This window comes from Hyperolius riggenbachi, chromosome 2 (assembly GCF_040937935.1).
Source record: "Hyperolius riggenbachi isolate aHypRig1 chromosome 2, aHypRig1.pri, whole genome shotgun sequence".
NCBI classification, from domain to species: Eukaryota; Metazoa; Chordata; class Amphibia; order Anura; family Hyperoliidae; genus Hyperolius; species Hyperolius riggenbachi.
Genome location: NC_090647.1, coordinates 192193548 through 192214402, shown reverse-complemented (window position 1 = coordinate 192214402; position 20855 = coordinate 192193548). Strand labels below are relative to the sequence as shown.

General features: G+C 44.7%; 1 long non-coding RNA gene across 3 annotated transcripts in view; it reads right to left on the bottom strand.

Annotated features, from left to right (window-relative positions):
• LOC137544189 (uncharacterized) overlaps nucleotides 1-14315 on the bottom strand; it is a 114499-nt gene extending 100184 nt beyond the window's left edge. For all 3 annotated transcript variants that reach the window (XR_011025773.1, XR_011025772.1, XR_011025774.1), the window contains exons 1-3: nucleotides 14195-14315; nucleotides 12205-12258; nucleotides 11382-11454 (exon numbers count right to left, since the gene is read on the bottom strand). This is a non-coding gene — a long non-coding RNA (uncharacterized lncRNA). The remainder of the gene's footprint in view (nucleotides 1-11381; nucleotides 11455-12204; nucleotides 12259-14194) is intronic.
• Nucleotides 14316-20855: the final 6540 nt, after the last annotated feature.

The following is a 20855-nucleotide window of genomic DNA, read 5'->3' as shown; positions in this document are numbered from 1 at the left end:
AGCGGCAGCTTGCCTCCACAATGCGCCCGCAATGGAGACATCCCTCTCCCCGACACTTCGCGCTCTAGTGACTGGCTTGAACTGTGCGTCATCAGTTCAAGCCAGTCACTAGAGCGTGAAGTGCCGGGGAGAGGGATGTCCCCATTCATCGCGGGCGCATTGTGGAGGTAAGCTGCCCCTACTGATTCACACACCCGGGGGGGGGCCAGATCCGCAAGGGGGAGGGAGCGCATGCTAGTGGGGGGCAGCGCAATTATCTGGGATCGGTGCTGGAGCATGTTAAAGGTAAGTTGCGGCTATTGACACTCGGGGACGGGGCATCAGAAAACTCGGGTGGGAGGGAGGAAGGCACACGGAGAAGGCGGGGGGGGGGGCACATGAGGACACATGGGGGGACAGAGTCAACATGAGGGGCAAGTGAGGACACATTGGGGGCCACAGGAGGACATATTAGGGGGACAGAGGCGCGACATGAGGGGCAAATGACATATTGGGGGCCACAGGACACATGGGGCCACACAAGCACACATGAGGGGGCACATGAGGACACGGGGGGGCACATGAGGACACGGGGGGGCACATGAGGACACGGGGGGGCACATGAGGACACGGGGGGGGCACATGAGGACACGGGGGGGGGCACATGAGGACACGGGGGGGGCACATGAGGACACGGGGGGGGCACATGAGGACACGGGGGGGGCACATGAGGACACGGGGGGGCACATGAGGACACGGGGGGGCACATGAGGACACGGGGGGGCACATGAGGACACGGGGGGGCACATGAGGACACGGGGGGCACATGAGGACACGGGGGGGCACATGAGGACACGGGGGGGCACATGAGGACACAGGGGGGGCACATGAGGACACAGGGGGGGCACATGAGGACACAGGGGGGGCACATGAGGACACAGGGGGAGGGCACATGAGGACACAGGGGGAGGGCACATGAGGACACAGAAGGAAAGCACAGGAGCACACACAGAAGGATATATACAAGACGCTCCTGGAATATGGACGCACCAGGTTTAGTATTTTTTTCCCTGGTTTTTGCCCTCCAAACTTGGGTGCGTCTTATATTCCGGAGTGTCTTATATGGCGGAAAATACGGTAATCAGGAACTTACTTAGAGTGATTACTTTGCTTGTAAATGTGCTGAAAGGTTATTTTTTTATCAATTAGGTGATAAATCATGTATGAGAGTTATTGTTAATAGAGCCCATTGCCTAGGAAGGGAGTAGTGCCTGATGCTTCCCCCTTTAGAAGTGTTATCACACTGAAGTGTGCATTTCTGTGGGTGCCTCATTGTGTAGAATAAATGGGGTCAGCAAATACTGGATGGGAAGGCAGGTAACTGCAATACAAGACGTGGCCACTTGCTTATACTATTAGTTCTGAACGATCTTGAACTGTCCAGCCTCAGGGTCCACAAGCTTATGTCCATTACAGACTAGCAGCAACTTCTGAGGGGGGAGCCAGTTAATAACTAGTGAGAACAGATGACATCTAAAGGTATACCTCTGAAATGTGACAGTGCATCTCACCGTCAATTCCATGCGGTGCACAATTTGCCTCATTGGCCATCTGTAACCTCTACTGGCGAGATGAAACCTGCAGAAACATTAAACTTTATAGACAAGCATGCTAGTATGGATTTGAGCTTGAAGCACCAATTCTGCAAGGCAACAATACCAATTATGGGAGTTTGCATAGACATTGTCAACCAAAATGATCACTCAAACATTAGCGGCCTCACTGTCAAGAATTTTGCGCAGTTTCTGTGCAGCAAAAACCAAAATTTTGCTTTAAGCGAATGCGTGGCTCTGCCCATATAGTGACAGTTGACGATTATATAAACATTCTGGTAAGCGATCTGCCAGGCAGCCTATAAACACATAGAAGCAGAAGAGCCACTGCAGCTGCAGAACAGCAGTCAGCCAAGGACTTCCTGCATTGGGCTCCATTCACATAAAATGTCACACGATTTATTTATCACCTAATTGATAAAAATAACCTTTCAGCACATTTACAAGCAAAATAATCACTCAAAGTAAGTTGTCATGGATTAACTTCACTTCAGTTCTACTTTTATTAGCTTAAATTATATCGTATTTTTGCTCTTTGGAAGCTTAAAAATGTAACACAGAAAAGGTGAAAGAGGAAAACAGGTGAAAAAGCTGTGTGAATCATGCCTATTGCCTCTGTCACTAGGCAAATACCCTACACAGCAGTCAACTTAAGACAATCACCAATATTTAGGGAGTTGAAAATGTAGCATGTGCATAAACCCAAAGCTCTAATTCACAGTGCTTAGTTGCGTTACATAATTCTGCTTGTCAACTCACTGCCCATACAATTATATGGGCCTGCTCACAGTACTGCGTTGTGACCGATCAAATAATTCAAAATTGCTGCATGCAGGCTTTGTATTAAAGTCTATTCCCAGTCTCCATTGCAGTTCACACTCGTAACACATACATTATGCAACTGACCACTGTGAACCTAGCCACTATAAAGCCTTATCTACACCATACAATTTTTGTCCGATTTGATTCAATCCAATATGTCCGATCGGGATTTGATTTAATTTGCCATTGTTTTGTAATGGCAAATTGAATTGAATACCGATCGGACATGTTGGAATGAATCCGGAAAAATAATAATAATAATAATAATATGGTGTAGCTTAACCACTTCACCTCCCTTGCTACGCTTATCTACTCCCCACAAAACTTCATATGAAGCTCAGGGGAGTAGATAGGCGTACTTGTGGTAAATAGTGTGCTGTATGCCCAATAAGCTATCTGATTATGTATATAGGGTATCATTTTAACCGTGACAAGTGAGAGAATAGATTTTGTGTTTGACAACTGAGGGCTAAGTCATGTGATTTTTTTTTAACCAGAAAACTGAATGAAAAGCAATAAAAAAAAAACCTGTTATTTTCATGTACTCTATACCCCTAAATAAGTACTTGTGAAAAAAAAAAGTGACAGCATTGAAAAGAGAATACATAATTACCCTAGGGAATTAGCTTTTAAAATATGTATGCCATGAGAGTGTATTACTGTTAATCATGAAGATAAGGGCTTTTAATTACTGATAGAGTACAATGAGAAAACAAAAAAACACATCGCCATACATTGTACTAGGAACATTATTTAAATGTTGAGATAACCAGGACAAATTAGCAAATACAATGTGTGGGTTTTACCTATGGTAACATTGTTTATTTGAAAACTATAGTGGATGGAAATGGAGAAAGTGTATTTTTTCTTTATTTTCCCCTTTAAAATGCAGATAACATAATTACTAAAAGCAAATATCACCCTCACAAAGCATAATTTGTGAAAAAAAAAAAAAAAAAAAAAACAAGATATAGATCATTTACATCTGAGGAGTAGCAATAAAGTTATTGGTGAATGAATGGGAGAAGCGCTGAAATGTGAAAATTGCTCTGGTTTTTAAGCAAAAAACCCTGTGGTGCTGAAGTGGTTAAAGGGGCACTATGGTGAAAAATTATGTTTTACAGTCACTGTACTATGCATAGCTGTTTGTAGAGCATAGTAGTTAACATGTAGTGAGTCACAGGGGTTTTTTCTAAAACACTGACATCAGCACATTATACATTTGCAGTCACGTCGGCAGAAGTACCTTTCCGACGCGACTCAGCCTGATCCATGTAGCTGTAGGAGGCACATTTCCCTGTTGCTGTAACTGACTCCCCTCTCTGCAGCGCTGGAAGGTTTGTTCTAAATTTCAACTGCACGATCGTGCAGTTATACGGTTCCCCCATGCGCCGTAAAGAGTAGCAGCTTTTCTGCTGTGCGGGGAGTGGAACGCACCCTCCCTCTTAGGTGGGACGCAACTGCGTGTGAGGAGGACTGTGGAGGAACGCATCATTACTGATGAAGCTGCCCGGCAAGGACCCCTGTAGCGAAGCTGGCATAGAAACGGACACCTAATGTTGTCCGTTTCTATGGCTACCAGGCTTCTCTCTGTGAAGTGCGCAGACAGAGCAGCGGCGGATTGCAGAGCAGACACAAGCGCTGTAGCTGTGTCCTGCTAATTGTACAGTAGTTTTGATTGTTTTTGTGGTGAATTTTTTTTTTTACCCAATCGTTTTTTTCAGTATTTTTTTTCTAAAGCAAATTGCAGGTAGTTATACAGCAGAGTAATAAAAAAAAAACAAAAAAAAAAACAAAAAAACGATTGGGTAAAAAAAAAAAAAAAAAAAACTATTCACCACAAAAAAAAAAAAAAAAAACCAACAACAATCACAACTACTGTACAATTAGCAGGACACAGCTACAGCGATTGTGTCTGCTCTACAATCCGCCGCTGCTCTGTCTGCGCACTTCACAGAGCGACGCCTGGTAGCGATAGAAACAGACAACATTTAGGTGTCCCATTTCTATGCCAGCTTCGCTACAGGGGTCCTTGCCGGGCAGCTTCATCAGTAATGATGCGTTCCTCCACAGTCCTCACACGCAGTTGCGTCCCACCTAAGAGGGAGGGTGCGTTCCACTCCCCGCACAGCAGAAAAGCCGCTACTCTTTACGGCGCATGGGGGAACCGTATAAATTAAGAACAAACCTTCCAGCGCTGCAGAGAGGGGAGTCAGTTACAGCAACAGGGAAAGATGCCTCCTACAGCTACATGGATCAGGCTGAGTCGCGTCAGAAAGGTACTTCTGCCGACGTGACTGCAAATGTATAACATGCGGATGTCAGTGTTTTAGAAAAAACCCCTGTGACGCACTACATATTAACTACTATACTCTACAAACCGCTATGCATAGTACAGTGACTGTAAAACAATTTTTCACCATAGTGCCCCTTTAATAGACAAGACAAACATTTATATCGTGCTTTTCGCCTGGCGGACGCAAAGCGCCAGAGCAGCAGCCACTAGGGCGCGCTCTATAGGCAGTAGCAGTGTTAGGGAGACTTGCCAAAGGTCTCCTACTGAATAGGTGCTGGCTTACTGAACAGGCAGAGCTGAGATTCGAACCCTGGTCTCCTGTGTCAGAGGCAGAGCCCTTAACCATTACACCATAGGCCATCATAGGTCATTCAATTAAGATTGAATCGGTTTTTAATTTGGAAATTCAATAAGACATAGCAAATGTAAAAATTCTGCTCCACAGGTAAAATATTATCTAAGAGCTGCCTATCAATTAAAGGATAATGGCCTCGATTCATCATTGTCTTTGAGATAACTTTTTCCAGTTTGTTAAATTACCGAATTCGAAGTTTAGCGATTTCTAGTTGTATTCATCAAGGTTTTTCCTCATTCGGTGTGAATTCGATAACAATTCGGTAACGTGTCGATATTTCCATTTTACAGCAGTACTTTAACACAAGGCCATAAGATTCCCATGGAATTGTGGGTAAAAGGCAGTCCTTTAAACACTATGTAGCAACATTCTGACTAGGGCTTAACACCTGGACCAGGATTCTGGAAATGGTTGGGACAATCCCACAATTTGATAGGAGCCTTTTCTAAAAAATTATAGTGCAGCTAGCAAAATTAGTTAACCCTGGCACTGCCTGTGTTCTCTTACAAGATGATTCAAGAAAAATGCAGATGTCGTGTTATAGCAAATAAATCTATTCTCTTACAAATTTATATGGTTGCAGACCTTATTCTTGCCCTTCTGCGCCTTTGAATCACTCTCAGCTGATACATAACCACTTCAAATGGCTCCATCTTCTCAGTCAGCAATGATCTGACAGGAATAACGACAGAGCAGTGAAGGAGATAACTAATCCTAAATGTAACGCTAAACCACGCCCACTTTCTTTTTCATGAATTGCACTTTCTTTCGTTTTAGCGAATCGTTACCGAATCGTTAACGAATGTTCGCTAACAGCTGTAGATAACTTTGATGAATCCTGAAATGAAGTTAACAAATTCGGTATTTTACCAAACTGTTAACAAATTTGCTAAGTGTTGATGAATCGAGGCCAAAGTCAGCAATTTTCTGTAAATTTAATCATAAAGTGGCTACCCGCAGAACAGTCCCTCTGCGCCAGCGACGCCACACCCTGCGAAGCTGTGTAGACCATTAGGTTTTGTTCTCCCCCCCCCCCCCCCCCCATCAGGCCACGTTCTAAGCCCCGCGACAAAATAGGAGTAACTCAACAGCAAACAATGTGCATTAACTGATCATGCACATGCGCATTAACCCCCTTGGCGGTATGAAAAATACCGCCAGGGGGAAGCGCAACAGTTTTTTTTAATTTTTTTTTTTTTTTTATCATGTAGCGAGCCGAGGGCTCGCTACATGATAGCCGCTGCTCAGCGGCATCCCCCCAGCCCCGCCGATCGCCTCCGGCGATAGGCGATCAGGAAATCCCGTTCAAAGAACGGGATTTCCTGGAGGGCTTCCCCCGTCGCCATGGCGACGGGGCGGGATGACGTCACCGACGTCAGCGACGTCATTGGGAGACCCGATCCACCCCTCGGCGCTGCCTGGCACTGATTGGCCAGGCAGCGCTCGGGGTCTGGGGGGGGGGGGGGCCGCGCGCCGCACCGGATAGCGGCGATCGGGCGCGCGGCGGCGGCGATCGGGGTGCTGGCGCAGCTAGCAAAGTGCTAGCTGCGTCCAGCAAAAAAAAAATTAAGCAAATCGGCCCAGCAGGGCCTGAGCGGCACCCTCCGGCGGCTTACCCCGTGTCACACACGGGGTTACCGCTAAGGAGGTTAAGTCACTTGAAGACACTTAAGGGGAGAGAGCGCTCTGCTTACTAACTTGTTGCATAGAGTAGGACAGTGTTCTCCCCAGGCTTAATTAGGTGGGCGGGCCGCCCGGGTGTTTTGAAACCCCGCCCGCCTGTTGGTATGCACTTGCGTAGCTAGCAAATGTCACTGCTGTAATCTGCAGGCAGGAGCGCTCGGCTGGGGCACGGAAGCAAAAGCCATCGCTTTGCAGTGCAGGAGCGCTCCTCTGCCTGGGTGACCTCACCTTCCTAGTGGAGCTGTGATTGGCTGGGCGGGTTGTAAGGGGCGGGACTTGGGCAGCACGATAAGACAGAACAGCAGCCGTCCGCATACACATGCTGGCAGGCTAATGCTGTGTGACTTGAGGCTGGGGAGAGAGCCTGGGGCTGCAGGCAGACTCTCACTCCCCAGCAAATATGGACAATTGTTTCCTCTGCCCTGGGCTGGCTGCATGAATGTCAGCAGCCAGTCCCATCCTCTCCAGGCAGCTCCGAGGCTGAGTCACATGTGATCGGGCAGTGCAGGGCACGGAGTTCTGCCGCCCCACCCCCTTTTTCCCCGGCTGCTTGACTTCAACACACACGCTCTTCTGATGTGGTGGGAGAAGTTGTAAACTCTGCAGATAAGTAATGATCTCCCTTCCACTGGATGAGGTCTCTGCTATTGTCCTCTAACCAGCAGGAGCACGTTTTATCTGATTTTTCAGCTTGTGAGAGGGCAGGGAGCTGTCAAGCTAGGGGACTGATAAAACAAACATGACTGCATTGACCTGCAATTTAGATTAGCTGACTTGGAGGGGATGGAGGCTGCTGCTGACTCGTTTCTGTCTCAATCCCGTATTATTATTATTATTTGGTATTTATATAGCACAAACATCTTCTGCAGTGCTGTACAGAGTATATTGTCTTGTCATTTAACTGTCCCTTAGAGCGGCTCACAATCTAATTCCGACCATAGTCATATGTATGTATCATGTAGTGTATGTTTTGTAGTCTAGGGCCAATTTAGGGGGGGGGAGGAAACCGGAGTGCCCGGAGGAAACCCACACAGACACTGAGAGAACATACGAACTTGTAGATGGTGCCCTGGCTGGCATTCAAACGGGGGACCCAGCGCTGCAAGGAAAGAGTGCTAACCACTACGTCACCATGATGCCCAAACCAGTCTCCCCATGAAATGCAACTGTAACACCCATTTGTAGTGTTCTTCCCAAGCTCTTTAAGACAGTTGTTTCACCTGGCTAATTTTGAGGAGCACCTGGCTCAACTCCTCATTCTCCTCCTTATACTGTAAGGGGGAAAAAAAAAATCCCCCCCCCCCTCGCACACCACCCGGCTACTCTTTCAAGCCACCCGGCTGGAAAAAAATTCTGGGGAGAACACTGTAGGAGCAGGAGTGGTTGTCTCTCCATCCCATCTTTCTGACCTAGTTGTGCAGCTTAGAATGCAGTGTGATGAAGAAAAAAAAAATTGAATGGGCTACTCCAGGGGTGCCCATTGAGTAGATCATAGGACTTCATAGTAGATCATGACTGCACCACATTTTCCATTCTGTATATACACAATTGTACTCCTAAAACTTGTATTTTTAGCACAACCCAAAAAAAAAAAAAGAAAAAACTGTACATTAGGTCTACACAGCTTCACTGGCTGGCATCCCCTGTGCAGATTAAATGTTTTGCATCACAGCGCCGTGCCCAGCTTTATGGCACAAGGTCTATAAAGCAAACAAATATATCAATAAAAATCCAGATCTCACTACACCAATCACAACTAACAGAAAATTGCTTGCTTTGATAGTTGTCCTTATACCAAACCTGTGAAAATTTATCAGCTGCCAGTTTAATTTGGCAACTCTTCGCACAATAATTCAACCATTATTCTTGCACTGCAGTTGAGTAGAAATTGGCTTGTTCAAGTTTTCTGCACAGCTATATGAAAAGTGGACCTGAATTCTTGTACTGGACAGAAGGAAAACATAGAAATACACCCTGTATGTATTTTGATAGTTTAGCCAGTCTAACTCCCCTCACCTGTGACTAAGCACAAGTTGTAACTTCATCTCTTAGCTGTGGGAGCCGACTGCCACAACAGAGAGGTCATTTGTAAACACAGGATGTTAATATGTCTACATCCACAAAAGCAGGAAAAAGACAAACTGTAGATCTATTGCAGGATGTGTATCAGCTGCAACAAAAATTCTTCAAGGCCTCTTTCACAGTGCAACGTTAAAGCCGCACGTTAGAAAGTGTTTTAACGTGACCTAATGCACAGCAATATTAAAGAGACTCTGAAGCGAGTGAGCTAGGAGTGGATTCATGTAAAGCCCCTTACATAATGCCAAAATGCTGCTATCCCACAGCAAAATGAGGGGTCTTCACCCCCCAAATCCCCCTGCAAAATCCACAACGTTCTTGGTCATGGATTTTGCTCTTCCTTGAGGCAGAGCTATGAGCTGTAGCTCTGCCTCCATACGCGTCAATTACTGCCTCTCACCTGCCCCTCTCTGAAGGAAGAGTGAGAGGGGCGGGGAGAGGCGGCGATCAGCCAGGATTGATGCGCTGAGAGGCAGAGCTACAGCCATTAGCTCTGCCTCAAGCTGGAAGGGCTCCCGGACCTAGAAGAGGGGATTTGGGGGCTAAAGATTCCTCATTTTGCCGCGGGATAGCGGCATTTTAGCGCTATGTACAGTGCTTTACACGAATCAACTCCTAGCTCACTCGCTTCAGAGTCACTTTAAGTCTGTACAACATTCACAGTGCACACGTTGCGTTGTGTGTAACGTGTAGCAATATTTAGAGAATGCTGCATGCTGTGCGTTTAGCAATAAATGTGCTGCATTGTGTGTTGCACATGCTCAGTAATTTTAAAATCGCACGTTAGAAAATGTTTTAACGTGGCCTAACGCACAGCTGTATTAAATCTGTACAACATTCACAGTGCACACGTTGCGTTGTGTAACAATATTTAGAGAGTGCTGCGCGTTTAGCAATAAATCACATGCTCAGTATTTTTTTTATGTAACGCATGCGCCATTTTCGTTCCATCACTATGCGACAAAAACAGCGCACCAAACGCAGGGCTAAAGAATGTTCTATAACGTCCACGTTATAGTCTTTCAATGCATTGCATTAGGGGCACGTTATGCGACCTTAACGTTGCATCAAACGCAACGTCCCATTGTGAAAGAGGCCTAAATGCTGTGGCTTATCTTTTAGAGCTGTTTTTTAATTCATACAACTGCATTTAGATATTTAAGCAGTATGGAAGAATTCTGTTAGCATATTTCCAAAAACACAGGTTCCGCTTTGAAATCCAAAGCATAACAACAAGTACAGATAAATAATTTGTATTACAAGACAAAATGGTCAAAACATAGGCATAAAAGAGAAGAAAAATAGTTTAATTTAGAATAGTTTCAATAAACATGATACATTGAGTACAATCACAAACATTAAGACTAAGGCCTCATTCACATCTGCTGCGCTGAAAACATGTGAAAGCATGTGGTAAAAACGCATGCGCTTGTGCGCGCTTCTGTGCGTTGCGCTTCTTTAAAGCACGTTTTGCTTGTTGTACCAGCAGCAGTCAATAAAACTGTTTTTGTATGTAAATGTATTTTTTCTCCAATTAGGGGTAAAAAACGCATGCGCTTCTATGCGCTTAAAAAGCGCACCCATTCACTTGCATTGATGTGCGCTTTCCAGCTCAACGCACAGAAATGCATGCAACCCTACGTTTCTGTAACGCTGCTCAGCGCATAGATGTGAACCAGCTACGTTTAGTTACATGGGAAAGTAAATACCTTGCTGATCGCACAGGGCAGTGCGCTGTAAAAAGCGCACAGAAACAGCCCTGATGTGAACGAGGCCTTAACAGGGACAACAGATTAGGAGCATGAGAAATAAAATTGCATGTCAGTCTTATAACATTTCACAAAAAAAGATAAATCCCAACTATCCTCAACAGGCCGGGACAAGTGCAATACCGCCACATAAATAAGAAAGCATTGCAATCAATCCCAACCTGCACAGAAAGGGGTAATCTTTTTCATCATTTGAAGACATGGGGTGCCATGGTCAGTTTTGCATGGATTTGCACAGCAAACCTTAAAAGCAGCTGGACGCAAACCTGCAAAACTAATCATAGAACACAATCAGAGAGACTTGCAGATGGCACCAGGCTGAGGATTTACAGCCAGAAGTACTTTAAGTGCTCATGATGCAGTAGAACCTTACACACTACCTGCACTATAAGCACTTTAGCACTACTGAAGCCAAAACATAATAGTTTCTTTAAAATTCATTCAATGCAGGGGAGATGGCTACAGTGGACAGTGCAGTGTGCTATCAGTTTTGCATAGATTTGCACAACTCAATTCTTCTTGTAGTGCAACTATGCAAAACTTATAGAAGACCACATGAAGTAGCAAAGTATTTGTCAGCCTCAAAACTATCTGCATATTTACAAGGGTACTTCTTATGCCAGAAGGAGCATTTAGGGCAGTAGATGCTAATCTACTTCACTATCTGCACTAGATGCACCTTAGAACAAAAAGCACAAAATACACCTCACCAGATGCAAATCCATCATTTTGTCAGTATAATGCTACAAGTGCCTTCACTGCAGTAGGTTGTCTTGAATAACTACCTGCACTGTAAGCACTTTGGCATTACCATTGACACCATAGTGCTTGCCCCCGAAATCCAGCATTTAGGTTAACCTAGAAAAAAAAATAGAATGTAGTCATGACAAAAAGTAGACAGCTTAGAGGTAATGTGCAATAATCACTTTTCAGTGTACCAAACAACCAAGCCTGATATGCTAAACAACGTGACATTTATTAACATACATTGTTAGGCAGGTACAGTTGATGTGTAAAGTTACATCCACATGGTACAAATTTCTGCGCTATCAGATAATTTCCAACAGGCTTGTTCTGATAATCGATTTTGGGTAGTTAACGCAAAATCGATCGCATTATCGATGGGGAGCAATTGACACCTACCCACAACGCAACTTATCAGATCACCCGTTGACCTGGTGCAAAATTGTACCGTGCTTATTAAGCCTTAAAAGTTTACATTCTACGATGGTAACTTTAGACCACCAATGGCTTTGCTAGACACATTTAGGGCCCTTTCCCACTAGCAAGCACGATCGCAAGCGCAAATCACCAGCGCTTGCAATCAACGCAGGCTCCTTTTTCCACTGTCGGCGTTCTGCTGTATCGCCGTCGGGAGTGTAACGCGATTGCGACAAGAATCACGCAGGACGTCGATCCCGTTTCGGGAACAAACAAATCACGATCGAAGCGCCGTAGTGGAAAAAGGAGCACTGCGATTTACATGTTATCGCGGTGCTCTAGGGATTAGAAAAAACCTGCTGCGATGCACTTTTTAAAATCGTGTCGCAGCCAGTGGAAAAGGGCCCTTAGTAACCTGAATTTACTAGGAACTGGACCAGGACTTACCAGTACGACTTCCTGACAGCGTGAAATCTGGTTCAGCTCCCAAGTAATTGGTGCCTGAAGAGCAAAAAATGGAACACATGCTCATATCTAAGCCTAAATCTAAAGACTGGCTGGATATTAAACTAGACAAATGTATTGCTCCACATAAGGTTTGTAAACAATTGAATACTGGTCATGGGGTGAAAACTTTTAACAGATTAGTCCTGTTCAAAGTTCATGTTCAGTCCAGAAGATGCTCTGCTCAATGTAGAGAGCAAGAGACTAACTTGTTAAATTTCTCATTCTAGGTATACAATCGAGTTCATCTTTGTACCCAACATTTTACATGGCTTTGACTACAGCAATAAGCTAGCCATCACAACTAAAATACCAGTCAGAAAGCAATGGAATGATGAAAGAGGGGGGAAATAGCAGGGCTGTGGAGTGGGAGCAATTTTAGGTACCTGGAGTTTGGTTTCATAAACTGAGTTGGAAGATTTTTGTACAGACTCCATAGCCCTCAAAAAAAATAGTATTCATATTCCTTTCCATGGATAATTAATTTCTGCTCATATGGGCAAGTTTTCTTCAGACACAGCAAGCCCTCAGAGTTGTTAAAACTTGCATGAAAGAAAAAAAAAAAGTATAGATGTAATATATAAAAAGCACACAAAGCAACTAGAACCTAGAGTCAAGCTCCTAGTGTTAAAAGGACTGAGGCTTGTAAGAAGTGAAGAATCTCATCTCCCACTTTGAAGATTGTAAACTTGGAGTAGGCCCAAATCTTACAATGGTAAGGCTGCTCACAGATAATGTGGTGAGTCATGAGAGCCGATTGATCAGAGGCTGCCAAGTGCCATTCCAGGACAGAAGCATGGCCTGACGTCTGCTCCCTTGTTCTACTACTACTCACTGCAGGAAACAATCACACGATGAGTAATAGAGCTCACAAAGCGCAACCTTTTGTGGGGTGGAACCAGTATGACCCGGTATTACCCCTCCCCCCACACACATGGGGTCCCTACCGGCATGCCACGTGTTTGCACTGCCTCACTAAATGGCGAGTCACGGGGTAACCCCTGTCAGGAAACAAGGGGAGCTGCGCCTCTGCGGCCCTCACTGAAGCAGCACGTGTTGCTGCTCTTCCCACTACCGCCACTAGGGGTGCGATCGGGGAGGTCGCCCTATGCGGCTACTACACGCACTAGCGACATGCGTCCCATCTATAGACGTATAGCGTGTGGGGCCATCCCGCCGATATGTCCCGGTGCCCCCCGCGGGGAGAGGCAGTGCGGCAGGCGAGGCCTCGGCATGAGTGGTGCGCAGCTGGGAAGCGAGGCAGACGTACACAGAGCGCTGTGTGGCCTTCCCCTCCCCCCACACTACGCTCTCCCGCCTAACATGGCGCCGCAGAGTCCCCTCACCTCACTAACAATGAGCGGGGCTGCGCGGCCTGGCCGAGTCACACTGCATGTAAACACACGCGGCCATGTCTGCCGTGAGGGGGGGGAGGGGGTCGCGTCCTGCCGTGTTTGGCGGCCACGCTGCTGCTGCTCCTCACAACACGCCAGTGACCCCCGCGTGAGGACAGAGCGGGGCAGCGCGCAGTTCCGGCGCTCACACAAAGCTCTTTGTCCCCCGGGGGGGATCGGGGAGGCCGCCGGACAATGCCCGAGGGGGCTGGCGCAGCACAATAACACGGTGGCCGGAGACAATGGGGACGTGTGGCGGCTGCCTCGGCCTATAGAGCCGGCCAGTACAGATACACAGAGCTACCCCCGCCCGCCCGGTGTGACTCGGAGGAGGAGGGAGAGCACTGCAGCAGCACGCGTTTCAAATCTCCCTCATTCTTCCGCACTATGGGGGAGCGCCGCGGCTGCCATGCGCTCTGCCTCGCTACTATGTGTGGTGATGATGATAAACAGAGCCATGCAGCGGCCGCATTACAGCAGCAGCAGCGCCACTACTACTACCCCACAGCCCCCCGGCCGCCCCGCACAGCCTCACTCACCTCACAAGACCCCTCTGCAGGGACAGCCGCGGCTCCCCATTAACATTACAACGGCCAAAGTGGCGCCAATGCTGTCTGAATCCGACCATGTGGGTGAATGAAGGGCGGCTCCCGCACGAACGTAAATATCTACAAGCCCATTAGCATAAAAAAAATGGACTTCCGACCCAGCGAGCAGCCAATCACACGAGCGGAGCAGCAGTGTGCATAGGGGAAGTGCTGTGACCCCCCCCCCCCTTTACACACACATATGCGCGCAATACTACGAGTCCACACAGGACAAACACAACGTGCTCCCCCCGCAGCCTCGGGACTGTGTGTCCCTCGTATACAGTGGCCGTGTCATACCGTGCTGATCCTCCGCTCCGTGACTCCGTCACACACAGCAGCAGCATGGCTCTTCCAGGGATAATAGGAAAACATCATGTGCTTTCCTCGTCACGTGTGCTGCGAGTGCACAACTCCGCCGTGATTCCTGTAAACACACCTGCACTGAGCCGCCACCAGCAGCAGCATCTGCCGCTGCAGCCAGTCAATGGGACACTTGTTGTGTGTGTGTGTGCGCAGCTAGTGAGGGGCTCACCATCATCACTACAGGGGCTGTGTGCAAGTGTGGGAACATCCTGCGCTGCATTGTGTGCTCCAGGGACTGACATTTCCACATGGCACTAGGCCCAAGCATCCTGTAATGCTAGGTACACACCATGCCATTTCACTTTTGATCTTATTTCGATTGAGAAAACAATAGGATCAGAGGAAAAATATACTGCCTACTGATTGCCAGAGACCGATCCCAAATATCTTTCTCGATCGAAGCAGATGGGACTTGCTGAAAACATTGATCTAAACACTGACTATCATTCCATGTGTATGTCCTTTCGATACATTTTCAGTTACTATCCAGCCTGAAAAGTGATAATAAATCTGATTGGAATTACTGTCATTCCATGTGTTTGTCCTTTCTATTTATTTTCAATCAATATCCTGTTGGCAGATTGATGATAAATCTGATTGGGATTTGAAAAAAAAGCATATGTTCGTACACTAGCTTTCTTCTATTTCTGATCAATGTCAGATCTGCATATTGATCATTCACTCACTCAAAGTAGGATCTAAAGTGAAAATTGCTTGGTGTTAGTCATATACATCATTGACAGTTTCTGCATACAATCAAGCTACTAAATTTGCTTTTCCACTATTATACACACAATTTTTCTGTGTTGTCCAACCCTGCACAAAGCACAAGGACATCAGCATGATCATCACAGAAACCCATTTAAGTGTATGTGATTTTGTCTGATAGGAACAGTCCTGCTTGCTGCATTTTTTTCTGTGGTTTCTCCCTGTGCTGCTAGCATCTAGTGTAAATCACATTGTAAAACTGCATCAAAATCATGGTTGTGTTTTGTGATTTATAGTGGAAAACAGTACCAAACCACAACAGATGTTACATGGCATAATAAACTGTTTAAAATGGTGTGTTTGCTTCAGTTCCGTTAATAATTGATCTGTACAAAAATTCACATGGACAAGGTATATTTTCAAAGGTATAGTGTGGGGATGGTAGGTCACACAGTGCTGTGTACATGTCTAGTGTAAAATAAATGCAGGAAGTATACATTTGCCTGTCGTTAAGGGCACCAGTGTAGCAAACTGATTGTACTTTTGATCAAAAGGAGCTGCTGGATTGCTCAACTATGTTAGTAATGTGTTGATAATGGCCCAATATGGCAAGCACCTAATCAGGTACTTGAGATCAATCCTTCACCATAAACTTCACTCAGTCTCTTGCTAGATGTTTGTCAGAATTACTTTGGGTGCATTCAGATGTACTCAAATCGAGCTCAATACCGTGGGGAATAAAGTCTGTACAGACGCATTGGCCTCCATTCACAATGAGTTACCGCATGTGGTGACGAAGTGTCAAAAAATTACCGACATTCACAATGAATTCTGCCTGAAATGACCTATTGTGGAAAAAGTGTGTTGTTTAATCGTTACGGTAACTACAGATTTATTTATTTTGTTATCACTTGTAAGGACCTGGTTCTATTTTTCACTTCTCATCCAATTAAATGTAGTTTAGTGCCCTTCGAGATGTGTTTGCTGGACTTTAGCATTTTTCCACAGAAAACTATATTTTACTCACTCTTTTCTGCATTTTTAACAAAAATGTAACAACTTTTTTGAACTATTACTGCGAGGTTATCACACTTTTTACTGACCTTTACTCGCACTTGGAAATAATTTCGTGTATGTATAAAAAAATGGTAATTGCCACTGTGGGTAATTTTTTGTTAAAAGTTTCTTTAACGCACGTGAATGGAGGCCATTGCGTAGATGTAACTGAGTGACATGTACTGTCTCTAAGGAGATACATCAAGTGAGACAACTTCCGGTGGGAGGGCTAAGCAGGGGAACAGTGTGCTTGGCTATTGCGTAAAGATCCAGTGTGCCAGATTTTCAAACAACCTCAGGACATCTGTACAAAGGCTAGATTCTCAGCCGAGACAGGCTGGGATGACCAAACTCCGTCTGTTGTGTGTATGAGACTTTAGTGTTTTACTACTTGATACTCTACAAATATATCACCCTTCAGTCCCTCGCTGCAACACATCATGCCCACTCAACCAAATGTTTCCAACTTACCGATCACCTTTTTTGTTCAATGTAATTTAGCCAGTATTTGCCCATGGCAAAAATCTTTCCTCACTCTGATTTACATTCCGAAATGTATCACAGGCAGCAACATGTTTACTGCTCTCAGGGTATCTATGCAGAATGTTTGTTTAGTGAGAGCTCTAGAGCCAGTAGAAAATTTACCTGGTCTTCCAGAATGCTCTGGAAAGAGAATTCCGCATAGCTAAACAGCCTAGGCTAAGCATCGCTGGTGGGACAGGGCTGCATACTAATTTACAGCCATATATAGATATAGGAAGTGTTTCTAATGCTGGAAACAGGGTAATTACCGTAATGTAAAAGTGGGTATCCTGAATAATTTACTGCATTCTGCTATTCATCACTACAGTGCCTAAAGAAAGATGACTAAATGGGCATGTTGAAGGCAAAAGATCCCTAGCCGATTTCATTTAAATGATTGAACTGGCCAAAAATATTAATATCTTCATAGTTAGTCTTTGAACCTCATTTCACAAGCCTTACACACAAATTGATCCTTTCAGTTTAATAAACAAGCCACATAGCTATTTTCCTGTGTCATAGTGTAAGCTCTAGAGAAGAGTTCATGTCCTGTGTTTTATGGCTCCCCTCTCCATATATATATATATATATACTTTCTACTGCACAGCACAATAATAAGTTCATTCATTGGAAACAACTTTCTAGTTTGTGAATGGCATGTTAGAGGGCAACCTGAAAGCTATTATAGCGAAATACATTTGTTTAATTCCGGTGCCCCCTGTACCTTGAGGAAGCGCGCTTGTCATGTTAAAGAGTTGGCAGTCAGGGCAGCTTTTCATTCTGCTGTTAAATTCAGTACATTAAATAAAAAGAGCATCCCTGGTGAGAAGCGCCGTATTCCTGATCCTTCTTGTGTTTGTTTGTTTAATCCCGTTCTTTGCATAATTAATGTAGCTTTAGATGTATTTTATTTGTGTGTTTCCTCTGAGTGCTTTGCTTTTGCCTACAACCTGATAACACAAAGGTATGTTAACATACATTTCTACAAAAGTTGCTATACACTGTGGTAGGAGCATTAGAGTGTGAGCTCCTATGAGTGACAGTGAAGAAAATGAATTATTCAGTCTATACACTCTGTAAAATGATGGCAGTATAGTATAAATTCAGCAAATACACGTTTGATTAATTTGTTTGGCTAATTTAATACAAGGGTGCTGCAAGCCATATCATTCAGTAAGAACTCCATTATTTTGATTTCATGAGGACTAATATATTCAAGTTTGTAATCATTTACCATTGGTAGCATCAAGTTGGCATGTTTTTTTATTTGCATGTAGTATAGATGGAACATCAAGCTGATGACAAATTAAATGTAGAAGCCTGTGTACACAAACCTAGGATAGCTGATATTTGATTGTCTGGGCTGTATTCCATCATTTGCCTAAACACTCCTTGGCCATATCAGTTTTTTTAATCAATAAATTACGTAAAGTGGGATATCTCTAGATTAGAACATTTTTACACTTGAGTGTGTTATACATATGGGGCGTGATTCAATTCAGTTTTTCTCCCAAGTTTTCTCCTAGGAGGTCATTTTCATCCTCTGTTTAAAATACATGAGAGAAAAAAATAAACGCTGATCTACTTTGCTGGGGCCTCCTCTATCCCCTTAAATACCTAAAGACCGCAGCGGCAGCCCCAGGACCGCCTAATGCCAATTGGCGTCAAGTCCTGGGGCCGGCTACTACAGGAGATTGCGCGCAGGCTGAGCGCGCATCTCCTGCTTGGGGGCGGAGCTCCGCCCTGCCTTCAGTCTCCGAGCGGCGATCGCTGCTCGGGAGACTGTTAGACCGAGAAACCGCCGTCTTTTGACTGTACAGCTCTGCGATCTGCAGCAGTGCTGTACTGGGGACAGCCGTGTGACACGGCTGTCCTCCTGGGGGACAAAATAGCGATCGGCATTTGTGATAGGCTGGGGAGGGAGGGAGGGTGGTGAAAAAAAAAAAGCAAAAAACGTTTATTGAAAAGACTAAATATTTGTAAAAATACATAAATAACTGGGGGCGATCAGACCCCACCAACAGAAGGGGGGGGGGGGGGAATCACTTGTGCAGTGTGTTGTGTGGCCCTGCAGCTTGACCTTAAAGCTGCAGTGGCCCTTTTTACTAAAATGGCCTGGTCTTTAGGGGGGTTAAGCACTGTGGTCCTCAGGAGGTTAAAGTCTCTGTGGCTCCTCTGGCAGCCAGTCTTCTGCAGTCCCCACTGAGCGGCCACTGACCCAGCCAGGTCAGCGACTTCTGCACATAGGTGTACGTGCTGCTCGGGGCTGCACCAACGTGTCTGAGAGCGCTTTGTACACATCGCTCCTGGCCATGTTAACGTGGGACACAGAAACTTCACAGTAGATCAGCATGTATTTTGTTTCTCTCGTGTATCCTTTAAAATAACTTTTTAGCACTCTGAAATTTAAAGAGAATCTGTACTCTAAAACTAAAATTCTTACAATAAAAAAGCATACCATTCTATTCATTATGTTCTCCTGGGCCCCTCTGTGCTGTTTCTGCCACTCCCTGCCGCAATCTTGGTTTGTAATTGCCATTTTTAGGCAGTGTTTACATTAAAAGCCATGGCATGTGATAGGCTGAGAGGAGCTCAGTCTGTGACTCATACAGAGCCTGCAGGGGACCTGAAGAGGGTGTGTATAGCTTATATCCTATCACAAACAGAGTAGCACATTCCTTCCTAAGTGCCTGAGCCCGACAAAGCCGTCAGAGGAAAGAAGATTAGATTATATAACAGGGATAATACAGCCACTGTGCATTGTCTTGAAAAATGTTTCAGAGTCTTGGAAGGGTGTGATGGTATTATGCCTAAAGCTGTAAACAAAAGATTTGAAATTTACCAGGGGCTTCCTCCTGCTCCATAAGCACCGCTGAGTCCCTCGCCATCCTCCCAAGCGCCATTTTATTTCCAAGTTGAAAATAATTATGGAGCTTTCGTAACAAAGTATATATGCATTAAGGAGTACTAAAGAGGATGTTACCCACAGTAGGGGGTACTTCCGTTTTTAATAAAGGGGTACCTGCTATAATAATGTTGAGATACACTGCTCTACATCATCCATAACTCTCTGTAAAGAAATACTGAAACGTTAAAGCATCCGTTCACCAGACTGGCAGTTACAGTACATAAACATTTGGGGCTCAATTCACAAAGTATTACTGTATGCGAAAAAGCAGAAAACAACTGATTTTACTGAACATTTTGTCAAATGTAAACACACAAAGGCTGTTACCACATGTAAAACTAAAATTACTGACTACTGACGCGTCAAACTTTTGAGGTACATTACCGATTTGTGAGGTGAATACATCATAAATGTCATCTCACAAAGTATAACATGAGGTAAAACAAGTTTTTCGGTATTTTATCTCCAGCCTGGAGCTGTCGGTAAGATGACAAAAAGCCATTTGTGAGGTTACAGAAGGGTGTTAAGAAGAAGAGAGAAGGAAACAGAGAGTAGAGAATAGAAAACAAAGTTTTACTATTACTATTAATTTACTATTAAAAGGTATTATTTCTTTACAAAACGTTGTTTTTTTTCTACCTATATGAAACTATTCAGGAAAGTAAGACAGGTAATTAAAACTTTTTTTTTTCTAATTTCATGTAAAAACGCAAATCCTCAATATTAGTATTGAGGATTGACCATGTTAAACTTCTAATCATTTCAATAAAACGATTTAACATATAAATATTTAATAAGATGCTAATGGTTTTGAGCTGATACAGATTTTATGTTCAATTTTATGCAGCTTGGACTTGCTCTTTACCTGTCAGTATAATAAAAAATGCTTTATGTATCAGATCTGGCCTCCACTCTCCATGCACTGCAATAATCCATCAAATACCGAATGCAGCTGCAGTGGCCCTTTTTACTAAAATGGCCTGGTCTTTAGGGGGGTTAAGCACTGTGGTCCTCAGGAGGTTAAAGTCTCTGTGGCTCCTCTGGCAGCCAGTC